The sequence below is a fragment of the Thermobia domestica genome, chromosome 4 (genome assembly GCF_964235325.1).
Source record: "Thermobia domestica chromosome 4, izTheDome1.hap1.1, whole genome shotgun sequence".
NCBI lineage: Eukaryota > Metazoa > Arthropoda > Insecta > Zygentoma > Lepismatidae > Thermobia > Thermobia domestica.
The window spans coordinates 230244398-230261932 of record NC_137457.1 but is presented as its reverse complement, the minus strand read 5'-3'; the positions used below and the strand labels follow the sequence as shown (position 1 = coordinate 230261932).

The 17535-nt window shown below is 36.2% G+C and overlaps 1 protein-coding gene across 3 annotated transcripts in view; it reads left to right on the top strand.

The window, feature by feature from the left end:
- The window catches only part of LOC145683894 (centrosomal protein of 19 kDa-like), a 35711-nt gene that overhangs the window by 1190 nt on the left and 16986 nt on the right, over positions 1–17535 (top strand). For all 3 annotated transcript variants that reach the window (XM_081755547.1, XM_081755546.1, XM_081755545.1), the window contains exon 2: positions 6583–6722. The gene's annotated coding sequence lies outside the window, so the exon portion shown is untranslated. The remainder of the gene's footprint in view (positions 1–6582; positions 6723–17535) is intronic.

The following is a 17535-nucleotide window of genomic DNA, read 5'->3' as shown; positions in this document are numbered from 1 at the left end:
TGTTGCACTACGTACAAAAATGATTCTATTTGATGTAAAAGTGGTAATACAACACATAAGAAACGCAGATCACGGTGTATTCTCACTCCATGTTGGAGTGTGAATAGAACATGATCTGGGTTTGTTGTAACAACAGTATCTTCGTGCACGGGAGATGAGAAGTAGCTATTCTTAACTATTACCGTTTCGCAATCTACCGGTTAGCTGCTATGCTTGCTATAGGGACCAGAGAAGGATAGTGAGTGAAGGCGGGCTGGTAGTGCAGAGGGTTACGGTGCCGAAAATGCTTTGGCAAATGCTGGCCGAAGTCTTGGTTGTTATGCCTTAAAGTAATTTTCTTAAGCACACACTATCTATGCCCAGTTCTCTCATCCTTGTAGCTATAAAAGGGTGTAAGTTTAGAGTTGCCCCTCCGTTTTTTATAAAAAATTAGGAAAGTTTAAGGAGAAATGAGGTAAGAAATTATGATTTGGAGTTCTTATGTGATGTTTAGGTGTGTACGTTTGGCAGTAAAATTATGTTTAATACGAGAAAACATATGTGGAAATTGGTACTATTTGCGAGATGCGCAAGGTTTCCTGATTCAGCAGCATGCCCATTTTATGTCGAGAACAGAACCCAACGAACCCCTGCGGGACTTCTAGCCCTTTCCTACTACTACTTATACTATGGATTTGTATAGTAAAAATGCACGTTTTAATGTTTTTACTGATTATTCGTAGGTTTGAAACTAGAGGTTCAACTCTAAACTTAAGCCTGTAAAAGTTTACAAATGAAAAGTAGGTATATATATATATAAGAAGAAAAAGTAGTAGTAGGAGGAGGAGGAACGGGTTAGAAGCTCCGCAAGGTTGTTTGGGTTCTGTTCTCGACATGAAATGGGCAAATTAAATACTTCCCCAGTTTTCTGTACATTTTACAATCTATGGATCCGTATAGTGAAACAAGTATACCTCTCAGCGAAATAGTCCATCCGCCTCCACATACAGTGCCGCTTATGACATCAAAAACAACTAACGGCCTATGTTTAGCAGAAGGGGTTTTCTCTAAAAGATGTTACAATTTTGGTAATTTCTGTTCACATTCGGTTAGTTTAGGGTAGGGATGGTTAGTTTAAGCTAGGTTAGGCTAGTTTAGGTTACGTTAGGTTAGTTTATATATTAGTGTACGGGTCCCGCATAATTTTCCAAAAAAAATGATAGAATTTCGTTTATTTCTACTAATATTATGTTAGTTTATGTGTTAGCTTACGTTAGTTTATGTTAGGTTAGATTTGGTTACGTTATGTTACGTCTAAGTACTTGCATCACTCATTTCTCCTGTAAATTGTGCCCTTGTACTAAACATCCCCCCAACTAACAAATACAACCACTTTCTTAACTTTTACTATTCCCCTTACTTGACTTTCACTCATTCTTCCTCACAAAATTAAATAAATTCTCTAATTGACACGGTAAGTAAATTTCCTAAAATTGGTCCGGCGATACAGCACTTAACCCATATATGTATATGCACTTCACCAACTTGGTGCAACGTCACGTATACTATGTGGGTGTAAGTTTAGGTCAACCAATACAATCCATTGAATGAATGTTGCCTATTAGTGACTGCCATGTAACAGTAACTTTACATTTCATTTTATCTTTATTTCATGATTATTTCTGCCTCCTGCGAAAGTATGCTACTTATAAATATGTTCTGATGCAGAGTACTCAGTTTTGCTTATAATTTTTCCAATTTGTACAGTATTTAAACTGCACCAATGTAAATAAAGGTTTGAAGTTTAGGTGCAGATTCTGTATAGAGTTGCGAAAATTAGGAAAATTTAGCGGTAACATCTGTTAACTTTTAAGCATAGATTGTCTTGATGTTGGTTTTTACAAATATATATATATATATATATTATCACGAGAACATCGAGATTGATCGAAATTCACAACTTTGGGCATCCATTACAGGATTGCTCAGTATTATTTTTTTTAAGTGGGGGAATATCACGAGAACATCGAGATTGATCGAAATTTTTATAATTTCGAAGATTATACATTTTATTATTAAAAGTGAATGTCACCCGGAAAAATACCAAACTGTGAAAAATAAGTTATTATTGGTTTGGTTAAAAACAGGAAGAAGGACACCAGGAAACTGAATAATACCCATACGACAAAACAATTTCTTCAGTGAAAGTGTAAAAGATGTGTTTTCTATGCATACGTCACAAAACTATTATTTCATAGTCTAGAATGTACTGGCCCGGAAGGACATGAGAAAGAAAAATAACAAATGAGGCAAATATAAAAACTCCTGGTTTCTAAACCAGGGTGTTCAGTTTTGGATGCAGGCTCGTTCAGTCACGTTCAGTCTTAGATCGAGTCTCGGTCGGTCTTGGCTCGCATCTGAAAACGCGGTTTAGTCTCGTCTCGAGTATACGCGAAAGTCTCGTCTTAACGATTCTTGGTTAAGTCAACAGTATTGATGGACCAGAACATGTAAGTTGTGTATTTTATGGTTTTTCTTAATTTTACACATCAGTATGGTCAGGCAATGCAATTCTCACAGTCCTCGTAACCGTAGGTTATGATAAACCCGAGTAGTAGTATAATAACAGTAACAATCATAATAGTAATAGCAGTATTCTATTGTAATGCTATGCACTCTTGATTTGTTTGTCAATCCATGTATTGCTGATGGATAATCACGTCTGTTATTTAGAACATTGAGATAATGCTAATAATCTATTCACAAGTGGGTGACTCACATATTAATCCGTCATCATTATCGGGTCTAGAATAGCCCTGTAAGAGTCACACCCACATCTTGTATAGATAAGCTCACATAATAAAATGAGATAGCAAAAGGTAGATTGCTGAGTAGTCATTGTTTCTCATAAATAATATAACCCCATTCTCCTACGTCAGGTTGAGTGAGTATTAGTATTCACATAGTAAGTAAATACTATATGACCGAGGTAAGCACGAGTAAGTGATAGATATGGATGAATAGGTACTGAATAACCTTAATCATCAAGATAATTACCAATATAAATTATCACAATATCTGTGATATAATTGTGATATTATTTGTGATAATATGAATAAATAAATAAAAATAATAATAATGATAATACCGATGATGTTAATGTTGTTGTGTTTTTGTATGATGTTCCCTTTCCTTGAGACTACAAGCTATGCTGAATGTATCACTGACTAGTGATAGTGAACCTACTGGGCCCGTATGGGCTCGTCATCAACAGTCACTGACACACTCACCAAGCCAATCATCTACGGAAAATAGAACTCAAATCTTGCCCCAAAATGTAAAGATTCTAGAGTCTCTTCCATCCCCACTCACAGTCCGGTATCCAGGCCTGCAGTTCATTATCCACATCCCATCAGGAAATAGGTTGTGAACCACAACTACAGACACAGGACATCGACCTACGAGTGGAGCTTGCAATGAGCACAATGGAAATCCTAATGTTGTGTGTGAAAGCCCTATCTTAATAAAAAAAATCTTACAATCCCAAAACGGAATTTTGTCGCGCAACTTAAAAAAAAAAAAATCCGAACTGAGATTTTGATTTAAACCTGATAAAAATAAGAAAATTTCTGCAGACTCGGTTGTTTCCAACCCCGGTCACACTAAGGAAAAGTCTCTTCCCTCGATTCACAGCTATTTCATTTCACCAGTAAAATTATTATGTGTGTACTGCTCTTTGCTTTGATCATGCTTCACATACGCTGGCGAAAGCAGTGTTGTGTCTGACCTTGTAGGTGCGTGAGTGTTATCAAATGGCGCCGAAAATCAACCGGTATTGGGAAGATTGCGTAATGACCCTTTTCCATGCTAAGTTTTCGTACGCACGCATTGTGAAACAGTGTCAGGAGAATGGGTTAACACTCGGCATGATTACTGTGAAAGCTATTGTGGCCCATTACATACAACAGGTTCCCCTAGTGAAATATTCACCCACAAAGACCACCAGGAGAAGGGCTGCAATCAAAGTGATACCCGTATTACTAAAGTGGATCCGTCGATTGACGTGCCAAGAAAATTCCACGACTCAAGGTGATATGGGCCACAGATTCCACCTAGCACTTATCAACTGTGAACAAAACAATTCGCAAACGCCTCGGGATGAAGTGTTTGCGGAAAGCCCGTGTACACCACCTGCTACCCCGTGTTCGCGTCACATTGCCGAACATAAGACGAACTGCAGGAAACTGTATCAAAAGTACCTGGCGGTTCCAAATGGAAGAAAGTTGTTGCAATGGATGACTCACATGTCCATCTCACTGCTGGTGGTCACATTCGGGCGCTCACATACCGTGACATTGAGGGCAAAGGACGCAGCAATTTTGTTCTGTACTCGTCGAAAATGGTCGGATATATTGCGAACAATCTGTGATTCAAAATAATGTTCACACTGTGCTTTCAGCGGCCCTGACCTGCTCTATTGCTCGTCTACCGTCCCGCATTCATAGTTCACAGTAGGTTACGCTCTTTAATATATTGGGGACCCTATCTTTAATCTGCAATATTAGAAGTTAAAGGTTTAAATTCTAAGGAGTGAAATATTATATTACATAAATATTTTCTCTGTTTATGTGCAAGTAGAAAAATACTAACGTTTTCACCATTTTATTTTAGAAGAAGGAAGGTAATATCTGAATCGCACATTCTGTGTGCATAAAGATTACCCGTGCAACTTAATTCAGAGCCACCATTAAAAATAATCGTCTGAAAATTATACTTCTCAGAAATTACCTTTGGTCTTTTAAACGTTATTGCATTGAGCAACATGTTTCTCCGGTCTTGTATAAATAAAGTTAAGGAGATCATCATTTACAAATTCAAATTCCTTTGGAAATGAAATATGTGTCCTTTGCAATCAGTAGCGGTTTCTGACGTAGAGCTACCGTGCTACAGCACGCTTCCTGTATTTGTGCATTTGTGTTAGATTAATTTTAGTTCAAAAAATTTTATCCATTCATTTGTTTAAACTGTTCTTTAATTAACAAAATACGGTACTTTCCGATGACCATCTTGTTTTTCGAGCATGGAGCGCGATAATCAGCGCCTTCCGCAATGTGAAAGTTGTACTAACGAACTGAGTGGGCTCTACTGAATGGAGCCCGCTTCAACTATACAAGTCTACCCAACAAACATGGAGCGAAGATCTGAATATGCCTTGTCCATTTCTTTTCTTTTCTTTTTTTTTTCAGAAATAGTTTCCACCGTGCGGAGCTAGGTTGAGCCCGAAGACATTCTGCACAAACGCCAAGTACTACTTTTTTCGCTTTCTTTTTCTGCTTGGTGACAGAGCATTCACCCATTCACACACACACACACACAAACATAGTTCGGCCAAACCCAGAATCATGTAGCTAAGCTATCCAAGATTTTGTTGTTCTTATATGATATCTACTTAGCGTACCCTCCGGTTTTGTTTATTTGTTCATTTAATAAATCGCTTAGAAGATTTTATGTTTATTGCATTCCAATTTTCGATATTGAAAACAAACGGCGGATTGAATCTTGCAGAGTACTAGATGCCAAAGAAGTGTGTGATCACATTTCTGCGGAGGCGCAAAATCGATTTGAGAAAACAAAAGCCATTTGGATGCTACCAAACTTCTGGATTCTGCTAATTTTAGTGATTTTTCGATGAAATTTCCGGAACACATTCTGCACATTGCGGTTGAAAGCTATCCAATGTTAGATAAGCAGCGATTTCGCATTAAACTTTTGGTTTCGTATGAAAGACCTGATTTTACAAACATAAATGGATCTCTTTCTCTTCTTTACAGGACACTTTAAGCGAAATAACTCTGTTGCAAATAATAATGACCATACCAATGTCCACAGCAGAGCCTGAGAGATGCTTTTCATCTCTAAAGAGAATTAAGACAATCGTGAGGAATTCCATGGGTCAAGAAAGGTTAACTGACCTTGCCATGCTTCGATAGGAAAAAAAAATGATCAACAACATGCCAGATTTCAAGTCCAGGGTGATAGAGAAGTTTGCCAGCATGAATCATCGAAGCATAGGTTTCTGTTTCCGACTTTAGTGAGCAAGTGCAAGTATAAACATCTATCTATCTATGTATATATAATATTTATTGTAGCACGCTTCGTTTTGATAGCAAGAGCTGCTACTGTTTGCAATACATTTCTAGAGTGATGCAACACTATATCCACTGGTTAAAACAAAGGATGAAGAAAACACTTAAGTAAAATATAAAATAACTGCACCATAACATATTTTCCTACTGAGATTTTTCTTCTATTACTTACACTAGTGAAACCGAAAAACGACCACAAACCAATTTAAGAAATCATAACTAAGGTGTATAAGACTGGCATTACAATGGGGTTTCCAGACGTCTCGTTTAATCGGTATTAGTTCCATTTTGTGGTTTCAGTCGCAGTATGACGACAAAGTTCAAATGATGTAAATGTTCTGTTTGGAGATCGGTTATATTTGTTGGTTCGTTCTTTCTGTTTAGGAAAAAGCACATAAGTATATTTGTAATGCTGTCAAAGCGAATGTTTTCATTCTTTTGTTTTTGTGTTCTTCAGGTGGCTCTACTGTCATACTTCTGCAAATTTCGATTAGTAATGGACACTTTAAACTGGTAATTAAAAAGCTGAGGAGAGTGACTGACACATGGATAGCATTTACTAAGGACGATATACCACGCCTAATGGACTTGAGAAAGGTATATTATTTTGAGAGACTGTTCTTATGTCAGTTTTTAACCTCCACATTCCTTGTAGTAGCTAGATACCTAGGTGGTTTCTCCATCAGGAAATCAAGGCTTCTAATTAAATATGAGATGGGAAAATCTCATACTGATATTCATTATTCTTATGGAATTACGTATATGCATAATACTTATACCTCGTGAATATTTACCTTCATACGGAATTCTACAAGAAGCTGATACAGTGAAAGATACGATCATGCTTGATTTTCCATCTCATGTTTGATTAAAAGCCTTGATCTGCTGATGAAGAAAAGCCGTGTGTGATTTGCTGAATATTTTTATACTACAAGGAGCATAGAGGTGAGTGAAGGGGATTTAAATAAATGTTCCTAACGTTGTATAAGTAATAAAATAATTTATTAATTTATTTTTTATTTTATTTTATTTATTTATTTATTTATTTATTATTTTTTTTTTTTTTTGAAATTTTATCAACTCCTTTTTGCCAATTCCATTAGTCTTAATAGAGTAACAAAAAAAATATTTAAAACTCACCCATATGTGCAAAAAGGTGAGTTCTAAAAATATTAAAAGTGTGTTTTTCTTATGTTCTTAGCTACTAAATCAATATGTTCATTAGAGTGTATAAATTAGTGAGTCTGACAGTAGATCTAAATAAAGAAAATAAACACATCACTGATATTGGTCTCGCTAACGGTTACATTTTGATTAGTTCGGATGATTGGCAAAAACATGCTTACAACATTTTTATAGGTTCAAAAACGGGAAAAGCTGTGTAAATTAGAAAACTAGACAAAATGGATGAAACGTCTCTATTGTAGATTAAAAAAACAAAACAAAAAACGATAAACCTTAAACAATCTAAAAACAAATTAGAAAAGACCTTTGGGTAGTATAAGATTTATTTTGCATAGAGAAATATTTTGAGTGCAGTCTACTGGATTTCTTGCTCATGTGACAATAAGTACATAGAAATGACAAAAAGGAATATTAGCACTAGATTAAAGGGGCACTTACGGGAGCCACTTTTGGTTGTGTAAGCAGCTCCAATTAATGAAACATAATGTATTGGATATTACTGTGCATTATCTTCAATGGAAAGAAATGTTTTTGAAGCATGTTATATTAGGACAAGAAATCCAAAAATAAATACTCAGAAAAAGCAATTTAGGAGAGATTGAGATAATATGATTACCAGCAAATGTAAAAATAATTATAAGCATATAAATTTTATTATAATACTCCAGTTTATCTTTAAGAATATATATTTATATAGTGACCACGTTTTAAGGATAATTTTGGAAGAAGCTAGTGTTTTTGAATACCTGCCACAGAATAAAATAAACAGGCTATTTGTTAAGAATTAATATATTTAATTGTTTACATATAAATATAATTAAATCTCTGGTCGTTTAGTAAAGAGTAATGTTTCCATTGTGTTGGAGTTCGGTAATCTCCACTACGTATTGATAAAATTCGCAAGAACTCTTTATACAACATGACTTAAGACTGTATATCATTCATCGAAATGATGGATACTCGATGAATGTATCCGAAATATAGATGGTGAAAAGACACTGTTTACACAGGAATGTTAAGAAGCTTATTAATTTTTAAATATAAGAATAAACTGGCTTTGAAATAAATATATATATATATATTCTTTCTCTATAATCTGTGATACGTATATTGCGAACTAGTTTTCATCTAATAAATTAAAGTACGTATCTGACGCATCAGGGTTGGCTGGTTTAAACCTAGGTGGTTTAAACTAGCTATTAAAAAAGAAAGAAAAAAGAAAAGAAAACCTGGTTTAAACCACAAAAAAAAAAAAAAAAAAAAAAAAAAAGAATGAAGAATGCTTTACATTGTATGAACTTCATGGTGACGTTTCCACATATCAAACCATCTGCATTAGTTTAATCTCCTTTTCACTTTTTAATCAAGGCGTCCCATGTTCGATTATCGGTCGAACCACAACCCTTCTTTCAAATGTAAACCAAGTAGCGGTTCGGATATCACTTTAAACAAAAGTCTTCTCCTTGATAACCTCAGTATTACGTAAGTATGTTAAGCCTAAACATACGAAACGACACCAAATTGTACTTTTCTGCTTGCCTGAATGCCTGTTTTAAAGAAACCAAGGTTGCTTAAAATATTGATAAAAATTGGCAAAATTTATCGACTATCTACGTAGCTTCCAATATTAGCTTGGATTGGATTTTCAGTTTTAATTTTATTGAATGATATCTACATAATACATTTGTAATTTAATCTCTCAGTTTTAACGTACTGATTATGATACGTTGATCTTAAAATTTTACATACCAAGCAATAACGGGATTTTCCCAATGGCTAAGGCGGGAGTTTTCCGATTTATATATAATGGTTTCACTTGTGCAACTGCTTATCTTTTCGTCCATCTGAAATTACTCTTGATAATTATATTAGAACTATCATCGTATGTAAAAATCAGTACGGCATATTTTTATAAGGAGTGCTTCGTGAGTGAGTCGGCAGACTCATCGTATTTGTGGCAAATTAGTCCAGTGTCAAGTCCAAATGGAGGACAATTTCCCTCGGATGTAAGCCGAGAAGTGGTTTGCATCCCGCTTTAAGCCTATGTGACTCCTTGCAACATAACCCCGTGGTTGCATAACAACACCAAGGCGAAACAAACGTATATCTGTCTGTATGTAATACAAATACATAGAGGAAATTATTTAAACCAAAAAAAAACTTGTTTATCAAAAAATAGGTTTAAACCGAAAAAAAATCTTTTTTTAGTTGTTTTTTTTTTTAAAAAAAAAACATGGTTTTTGCAAACCCTCTGACGCATGCTACTGAATTTAAGAGAAACGAGTTTACCCAAGAAGGTAAAAGTATACACTAAAATTGTATTTCTATAAATAAAAGTGATCTTGTTTGTGATTGTGTCACGAAAAACTGGGTAAACCGTTTGAAATGAATTTATGAATTTAGTTACCACCTACCTCGAATTGGGTTTCTATTATATCACTTTGATTAAAATATGTATCCTAACGGGGAAGGGGTTATACACAAAATGATGTATCTTACGAGCCCCTCAAATTTGTAAGATGAAACTCTGTGAATAAAATCCTCATTAAAAATAAACGGACATGTGTCTCAAGTGTTTTCGAAAATTTCAATTTAAGAGGGTAATTTCTACCTTTTTATTGGCCACATTAAACTTGACGTTATGCACTTTTGAACATAGCTAGAACTGTGCTTGGGTTGATTTTTTGATCGTGTTACTTTCATTAAAATGCATATCCTAAAGAGCAGGGAATAGGGGTTTAAAATGTATATCAAAAATAATGTATCTCGCAATCCTCATGTTAGGGAGATGAAACTTGGTAGATAAACCCTTTATTAAAGAAACAAAAATTCTACTTTTAAGGAAGGAAGAGTCAATTTACATATTATTTTTTCTCTATGTATAAATATGACTACGAAGTTGTGATAGCATCATGACTAAACGGCAGAACCAATTGAAATGATATTTGGTGTGAAGTCGTGATTTGGGTCAAGGATGTTTTTTATCATTTCATTTTGATTACTTATATTTCGCTTGCTGAATCATCATTTACTCCATTAATTCTTACTTTTAATATATTACTTCTATTAATTTAGGTTTACAAGTCTCATATAATATAAGTATATATGCCAACAACCGACCATGATGAGATTAGTTTTTATATTGCCTCAGGAGGAGAGAGGTAAAGTCAGCGCCATAGTAATGGGAAACTTCATGAACATAGCGAGAGAAGGAGTTGCGAATGAGGTGGTGGGATCATTTGGACTAGATAAAGGAAACTCATGGGGCGGGATGCTTATCGTTTTCTGTAGGCAACATGATATGGTAGTGACGAATATGTGGTTTAACAAAAAAAAAAAAAAAAAAAAAAAAAAAAAAAAAAAAAGCTGTACATGTGAAAAAGTCCAGCAGATAAGAAACAGCGCGAAATCGATTTCATTCTTGTCAAACAGCGTTTTAGAAATAGTATACAAGACGTAAAGACACTATCAGGAGCGAAAATCGATTCGGACCACAATCTCCTAGTGGCGGGACTGTAAACCTGGTTAAAGTCAGTAAAGAAAACCGCGAGGAAATAACGAAAGTGGAACTTAGAGCGACTAAGTAGTATGAACAGTGATTGGAAAGAAGAGACTGATGAAAAATTCTGTGCAGTGTGCGATATGGTAGGCAGTGTAGAAAATAGCCGGGAAAAAGTTAAACAGATTCTACCAGATACACTCCACAACAGCAACACCAGGATGGAAAGAGCACCGAGAAAATCGTGTGTTGTTGAACTGATGCTTAAGAAGATGGAAAAATGCAGAAGGGCGAAAACCACAGAAATCAATGAATACAGAACCCTGAATAATGAACTGAGAAGAGAGACCGACAAAACCAAAGAGAAGTACATGGAATACATATGTGAAGAAATAATAGAACTTCAGCGGCGCGGCAGATATGATCTGATGTATCAGAAAACATAAGAATTAGGAGAGAAAGCTAACAGAAGGATACACATATTTGGAATCGAAGATCACCAAAGTTATGTAGTCACTGACCGTCAAAGAATCCTTAGAATCTGGGAAGAATACATAAAGGATCTACATGACTAGAATAACCGCCCAAAAGATATTGCGATCGAAGCATAGGAAGAGGTGAATGATGAAGAAAGAAGAAGAGAAAGAAAGAACCCAGTATGTTGAAAGTGAAATAGTGCAAGCCATCAAAGATGTGAAGGAAGAAGACCACTGGAGGCGACGACATGCCAGCAGATTTGCTCAAGGGATTAGGAGACAATGCAATAAAAGTACTGACTTCACTTATTAACGAAATCTATCTGAGTGGAGAATAGCCAAAAGATTGTGTTGATGTTACAATGGTTGTATTACCTAAAGAAAAAGCAGGCAAAGAAATGGAGTGATCACAAGACCGTTATCTTTATTTCTCACATTGGAAAGGTTATTGCGCGCATACTGAGCAGGCTACTGGAAAGTAATATAGAAGAGATGTTGAAGGATGATCAATTTAGATTCCGGAAAGGGAAAGGCGCCAGAGATGCTATTGAGTTGATGAGAATTGTAGCAGAACAAGTTCTTGACATAAAGGACGAGTTGCGTTTATGCTTCATCGAGTGGCAAAAGGCTTTCGACCGGGTCAATTGGATCAAACTTTGAAAATACTTAAAGAAATCTGGGTCAACTTAAAAGACCACGACTCATTCGCAGCCTGTACATAGGACAACGAGTAAAGTTGCGCTTGGAAGAGAAGCAGACAAGAACGTAGTATGTGGCCTCAGTTATCCAAGATTTACAGTGAGTGCTTAATGAAGGAAGCTTTAATGGGAGTTGAAGACTTCAAAAGTGAAGGGCAAATCATTAACAAGATTAGGTATGTGGATGACACGGTTATTTTAGATAGAACCGAAAAAGAATTACAGGAGATGATTGACAAAATAGTTGACATTGGGAAACAATATGGAATGGAAATCAATCTCGAAAAGTCAAAAATCATGAGAATATCCCTTGGAAAGATCGATCACTTCAAATATCTGGGAAGTATTTTGACGAGAGACGCTTACTGCACCAAAGACATCAGGTCAAGAATTGCCGTAGCCAAGGAAGCATTCAACAAAAAACATCACTCTTAACTAGCAGGCTTTATACTGGACTAAGGAAGAAACTGGTCAAGTGCTATATATGGAGTATTGGAATGCATGGTTCGAAGACTTGAACATTACAGAAGTTACAGGAGAAATATTTAGGAAACTTCGAATTGTGGTGTTGGTGGAAAATGGAGAAAATAACAAACGAAGATTTAAAATGGGTAGGAGAGAGTAACAAACGAACATGTTCTAAAACTTGCAGAAGAGAAGAGGACATTTTTGGCCAGCATCCTTCGTAAGAAGGCCAATTGGATTAGACATATCTTGCGAAGAAATTGTCTTCTCCCATACCGCCATAGAGGGAAAGCAAGAAATAGGAAAAAGAATACGACTGATCAATGATTTAAAAAATAGAAGAAAAGAAGGAAGCTGAAGATGGAGAAATATGGAAGAAAAATTTTTCAGGCCAAACCTTTTTTAAAAAATAAATCACATTAGTCCCAGGACCATCATTATTTACTCCATTAATGCTTGTATTTTAATATTTTAATTCTATTATTTTAGTTTTACGAGTCTTGTATATTATTTTTCGTTTTTCATTGTTTTTACGTAGACTTTCAAAATAAATCATACAATGCCAGAAAGGAAACGAACGAGAGAAACGGAATAATAACTATCAGGGAATGGAAAACTGAACAGGAGCATAGTTCAAGATGGGATGCGCAAAGGAGAAAAGACGGGACATCAGCTAAAGACAATGACTATACTAATTCAAAGTCGAGATATCGATCAAAGAGTTGGAAATATTTTGAAAATTTGCCATGTGATTACTGTTCTTCAAGTATCTTCAATGAATCACTAATTTTGAGCGTCATCCGTCAGTTCAATGATCATCAGTTGCGAATATTGTCGTCTCCTTAAATTCAATGAGGAGACACCTGGTATGTGTTACGCCAATGAAAATGCGAAATTTAAGGCATTAACACCACCTTCCGAACTCCAGAAGTCTCTCTTTGATTGAAACCATCCATATTCAAGGCAATTCATGAAGAAAATGCGATGCTACAATGATTGCAGTAATTTCTTCCAAATTACGTATTTTGAAGCAACTATTAGTTAGCAAGGCTTTCAATCTACTTTCTAAGTTCAAGAACAAGTTTATCATGTATTAAGATTTCTTATTCTTGCTGCTGGTGAGTACAAGTTTCTGCAGCTTCTCTTTACTGGAGATGAACAATCTAAGCTCTACATATGATACAGTGTTCTTCAAGGTATTAATTGATATATCGTTAAGTCATTGGAAAGAATACTACACAGTGTCAGTGATTACGTCAATTTTTTTAAGAATCGATGGAAAAAATGCTGAGCAGGTATCACAGAATATTGGATAGAAGAAAATACAAAGAAAACACGCAAGAAGATTCAACTCCCGAGCAGTTAATTATGTTGAGGGACAACTTCCAACGCCATTGTGATAGAATTGAAGTCAAACGAAATGAACGAGTAAATGAAGCACACCGCTAATATTGTAGTGTCGTCTCATGCTTTCATGGGGTGGAAATGGTTAGCATTTTCTCGTCTAAAAAGTTTATCCCATAACTAATGTAGCAATATGAAGAAAGGTCACAGCAACAGACTTCTACTCATTTCATTAGATCTCAGACGAATTACTTCTTACATTTTGGGAAATTGATACAGATTTTTGGTTGATATGTACATAAAGATAAATAAGGAAATATTCTATATATTAGACTGAACCAGAGCAAATTGAGACATGCTTAGTATACACATTTACGATATGGTGTTAATTCAGACAGGAACTGTGCCGACATCGGTTAAACAGGCATTCTGGCTTTCACTTTCACTGGCATCTTAAGACATATGCACGAGTAAACTCACAATGCAATGACATGTGTACGGAATTATGAGTGTCCCTTGCTTTTCATTGTGTTTACTTGCAAGCCAAACTTGCCAGAAATGCAAGACAACTTGTTTTCACCGACGAACATTGCCACTTCTACAGGATATTACAGCAAAGGTATTTAAACTGGAAGTAGATAAGCTGATAGATCTCCTGACGAAAGAAAGTTTCCAGGGAATCAGTAGCATGGATACATACCATTGAATGGCAGAAAATGGGACTACTCGAAAATATATATTAGTGGCTGAAAACGAAAATACAACTCACTGATATCGACAATGCTATTTCAGCGGAACTTCCAAATCTAGACAGTGGTCACATACTCTTTGACGTAATCACGAAAAACATGATACATAACCCATGTGTGAGTTCGCAGGTAACATCACCTTGCATGGTTGATGGTAAATTCAGCAAGAAATATACACCAAACGTCCTTTGTGAGACACAGACTCGGGAAGATGCGTACCGACAAAGAAATCCTCTTGAGTATAGTCCCACGACAAAATTGCGAAGGAGGAACAATAGTGTAATAGTGAATAATCTGTGAAGAATGTGAAAGAGTGTAATAGTGAATAGTAGTCTGTGAAGAATGTGGAAGAGTGTAATAGGAAATAATCTGTGAAGAATGTGGAAGAGTTAAATAGTGAGTAATCTGTGGAGAATGTGGTATAGCAAGTAGTCTGTGAAGAGTGTGACTACTGTCAATACTCTGTGATGAGCATGAGGATGGCTGGCTTTGGCATGGGTCAAAGAGTTCGTGGCAGCAAGAATGAAGTTGGAGTATGCAAGTGGGCTTGTTAGAAGTACTGTGAAGAATATTATTTAGTAGCATGGGGATAAAATTTAGTAAAGTGTTCTGAAGTTTGTGTGCATGTACCCGTGTCCGTAAATAAAGAGTACCTTAGTTTGGAAGTAGTTATTTTAATAGTAAAAGTAATAGCAGTATAGCGTGTATAAGTTTCAGCAGTATAGCAGTGGCGACGAGGTAAAAGGATTTACAATATGGCAGGTTCCAAACTTTTTGAAGCATTTGAGGTGGAAGACCAGGAAATAAGTGATTATTTGGACAGGTTTGATCAATTCTGCATAGCCATGGAGTTACCGGCCGCAAAGAAAGTGCCTACATTGATCGCGTCTATCGGGGCAAAAACATACAAACTATTGAGAGACATTTGTGAACCGGAAAAGATACAAGATCTGACCTACGCAAAAATCAAAGACAAGTTAGTGTTACACTTCCGACCAAAACTCAACACAATTTCAGAACGGTACAAATTCAGATTTATTCAACAGTCACAAGGTCAGTCCGTTACCGAATTTGTAGCCACGTTGAGACAGCAAGCAGCATTGTGTAAATTCGGCACATTTTTAGAAGAAGCATTACGGGATCAGTTTATATATGGTCTCAACGACGATAATGTGCGTAAGAGATTGTTAGCAGAAGACAATATGACCTTCACAGTAGCTGTTCAAATGGCAGTGCAAGCGGAAACTATTGGTAACGACATGGCAATCATGAGAAAGAAAGAATTCGAAGAGGTCGGTCAGGTGAATGTGTTGAGTCATTGTCAAGGTAAGCCAAATAAGCAAAATCAAACACAGGTAAGGTACAGTAGTAACAGTGGAAATAGTAACAAAGCAGAACGGTACAAGGGTAAATTTGTGTGTGGTAAGTGCGGAAAACAACATAACAAATACTCCTGTCCTGCGAAATATGTGAAGTGTAATTTTTGTGGTGTACAAGGCCATTTTCAGAAAATGTGTTTTAAAAGACACGAAGTACAAGGGACTATTGACGCAGAAGAAGTAACAGAAAAAGTGAAAGAAATTAAAGTGACTACCCCAGAAACGTCAGTAATGCAGGAAGAAAACTTAGATAATATCGTTGAATTATTGGCAATGGACGTACCAGACGGTAAACGCAAGGACTTATGTAACATACCGCTAAAATGTGACGGTAAGACAGTGTTTTTTGAACTAGATACCGGTGCCGCGGTGTCAGTAATCAGTAGAGATGCATGCAACGAACATTTCCCCAACAAACAAGTAGTATCGGATGCCATTAAATTATGCAATGCCGATGGTAGACCGTTAGACACTAAAGGTAAAATAATGGTGGAAGTGCAGTGGAAAAGTAGTAAGTGGCAGTTACCATTATATGTACTGGATGCTAAACTAAACCAACCAATTGTGGGACGTTCATGGATCAATATACTTTGGCCTTGTTGGAAAGAACAGTTTAGTAGTAATATTGCTTCGATAGGAACAGATGACGCAACTGTAGCTGACAACTTAGCAAGTAAAATCAAAGATGAGTTCAAAGAAGTGTTTGAGGGAGACTTAAACACACCAGTTAAAGGGTACAAAGTGGTATTACCAGTGAAAGAAGAAGCGGTACCAATTTTCAAGAAGGCATACGAAATACCGGTAAGTTTGAAACCACAAGTGAAAGATGAGTTAGACAAGTTAGTGCAACAAGGAATTTTGACCCAAGTGGATTATTCTGATTGGGCGACGCCACTGGTATTAGCGAGAAAAAAAGATGGAAGCATCAGGTTATGCTGGGACTTTCGCGTGACGGTAAACAAAGTTCTGGAAAAAGTATCGTACCCACTACCACGCATTGAAGACTTAATGAACAAGTTGAAGGGTGCCCATTGTTTCGTATTGTGTGATTTAAAGCAGGCGTACCAACAATTGTTGATCCATGAAAATTCATTAAAATACATGACGCTGAACACACCTTGGGGCTTGTACCAACACAAAAGACTAGCATTTGGGTTGAGCTGTGCAGCACAAATTTTTCAAAAGTTTATGGAGTCAGTGTTACAAGATTTACCGTGGGCTGCATGTTTCTTGGATGATGTGATAATATGGGGAAAAGATACGTTTGATTGTTACGAAAAGACACGAATACTTCTACAAAAGTTCAAGGATCTGAATATCAGACTGCGGGGAGACAAGTGTGTTTTCTTCAAACAGGAAATAGAGTATTTGGGACATCATATTAGTCCAGAAGGAATTAAACCAATGGAAGATAAGGTGGAAGCGATCATGAAATGTCCCGAACCGACGAATGTAACGCAACTGAAGGCCTTCCTAGGCATGCTTTCATTTTACCATAGACAACTACCTGGCTTAGCGTCAAAAATCCCGTCATTGTATGCATTACTAAGAAAAGGAGCCATATGGTGTTGGGATGAACGACATGCACAAGAATTTACACAAGCGAAAGAACTCC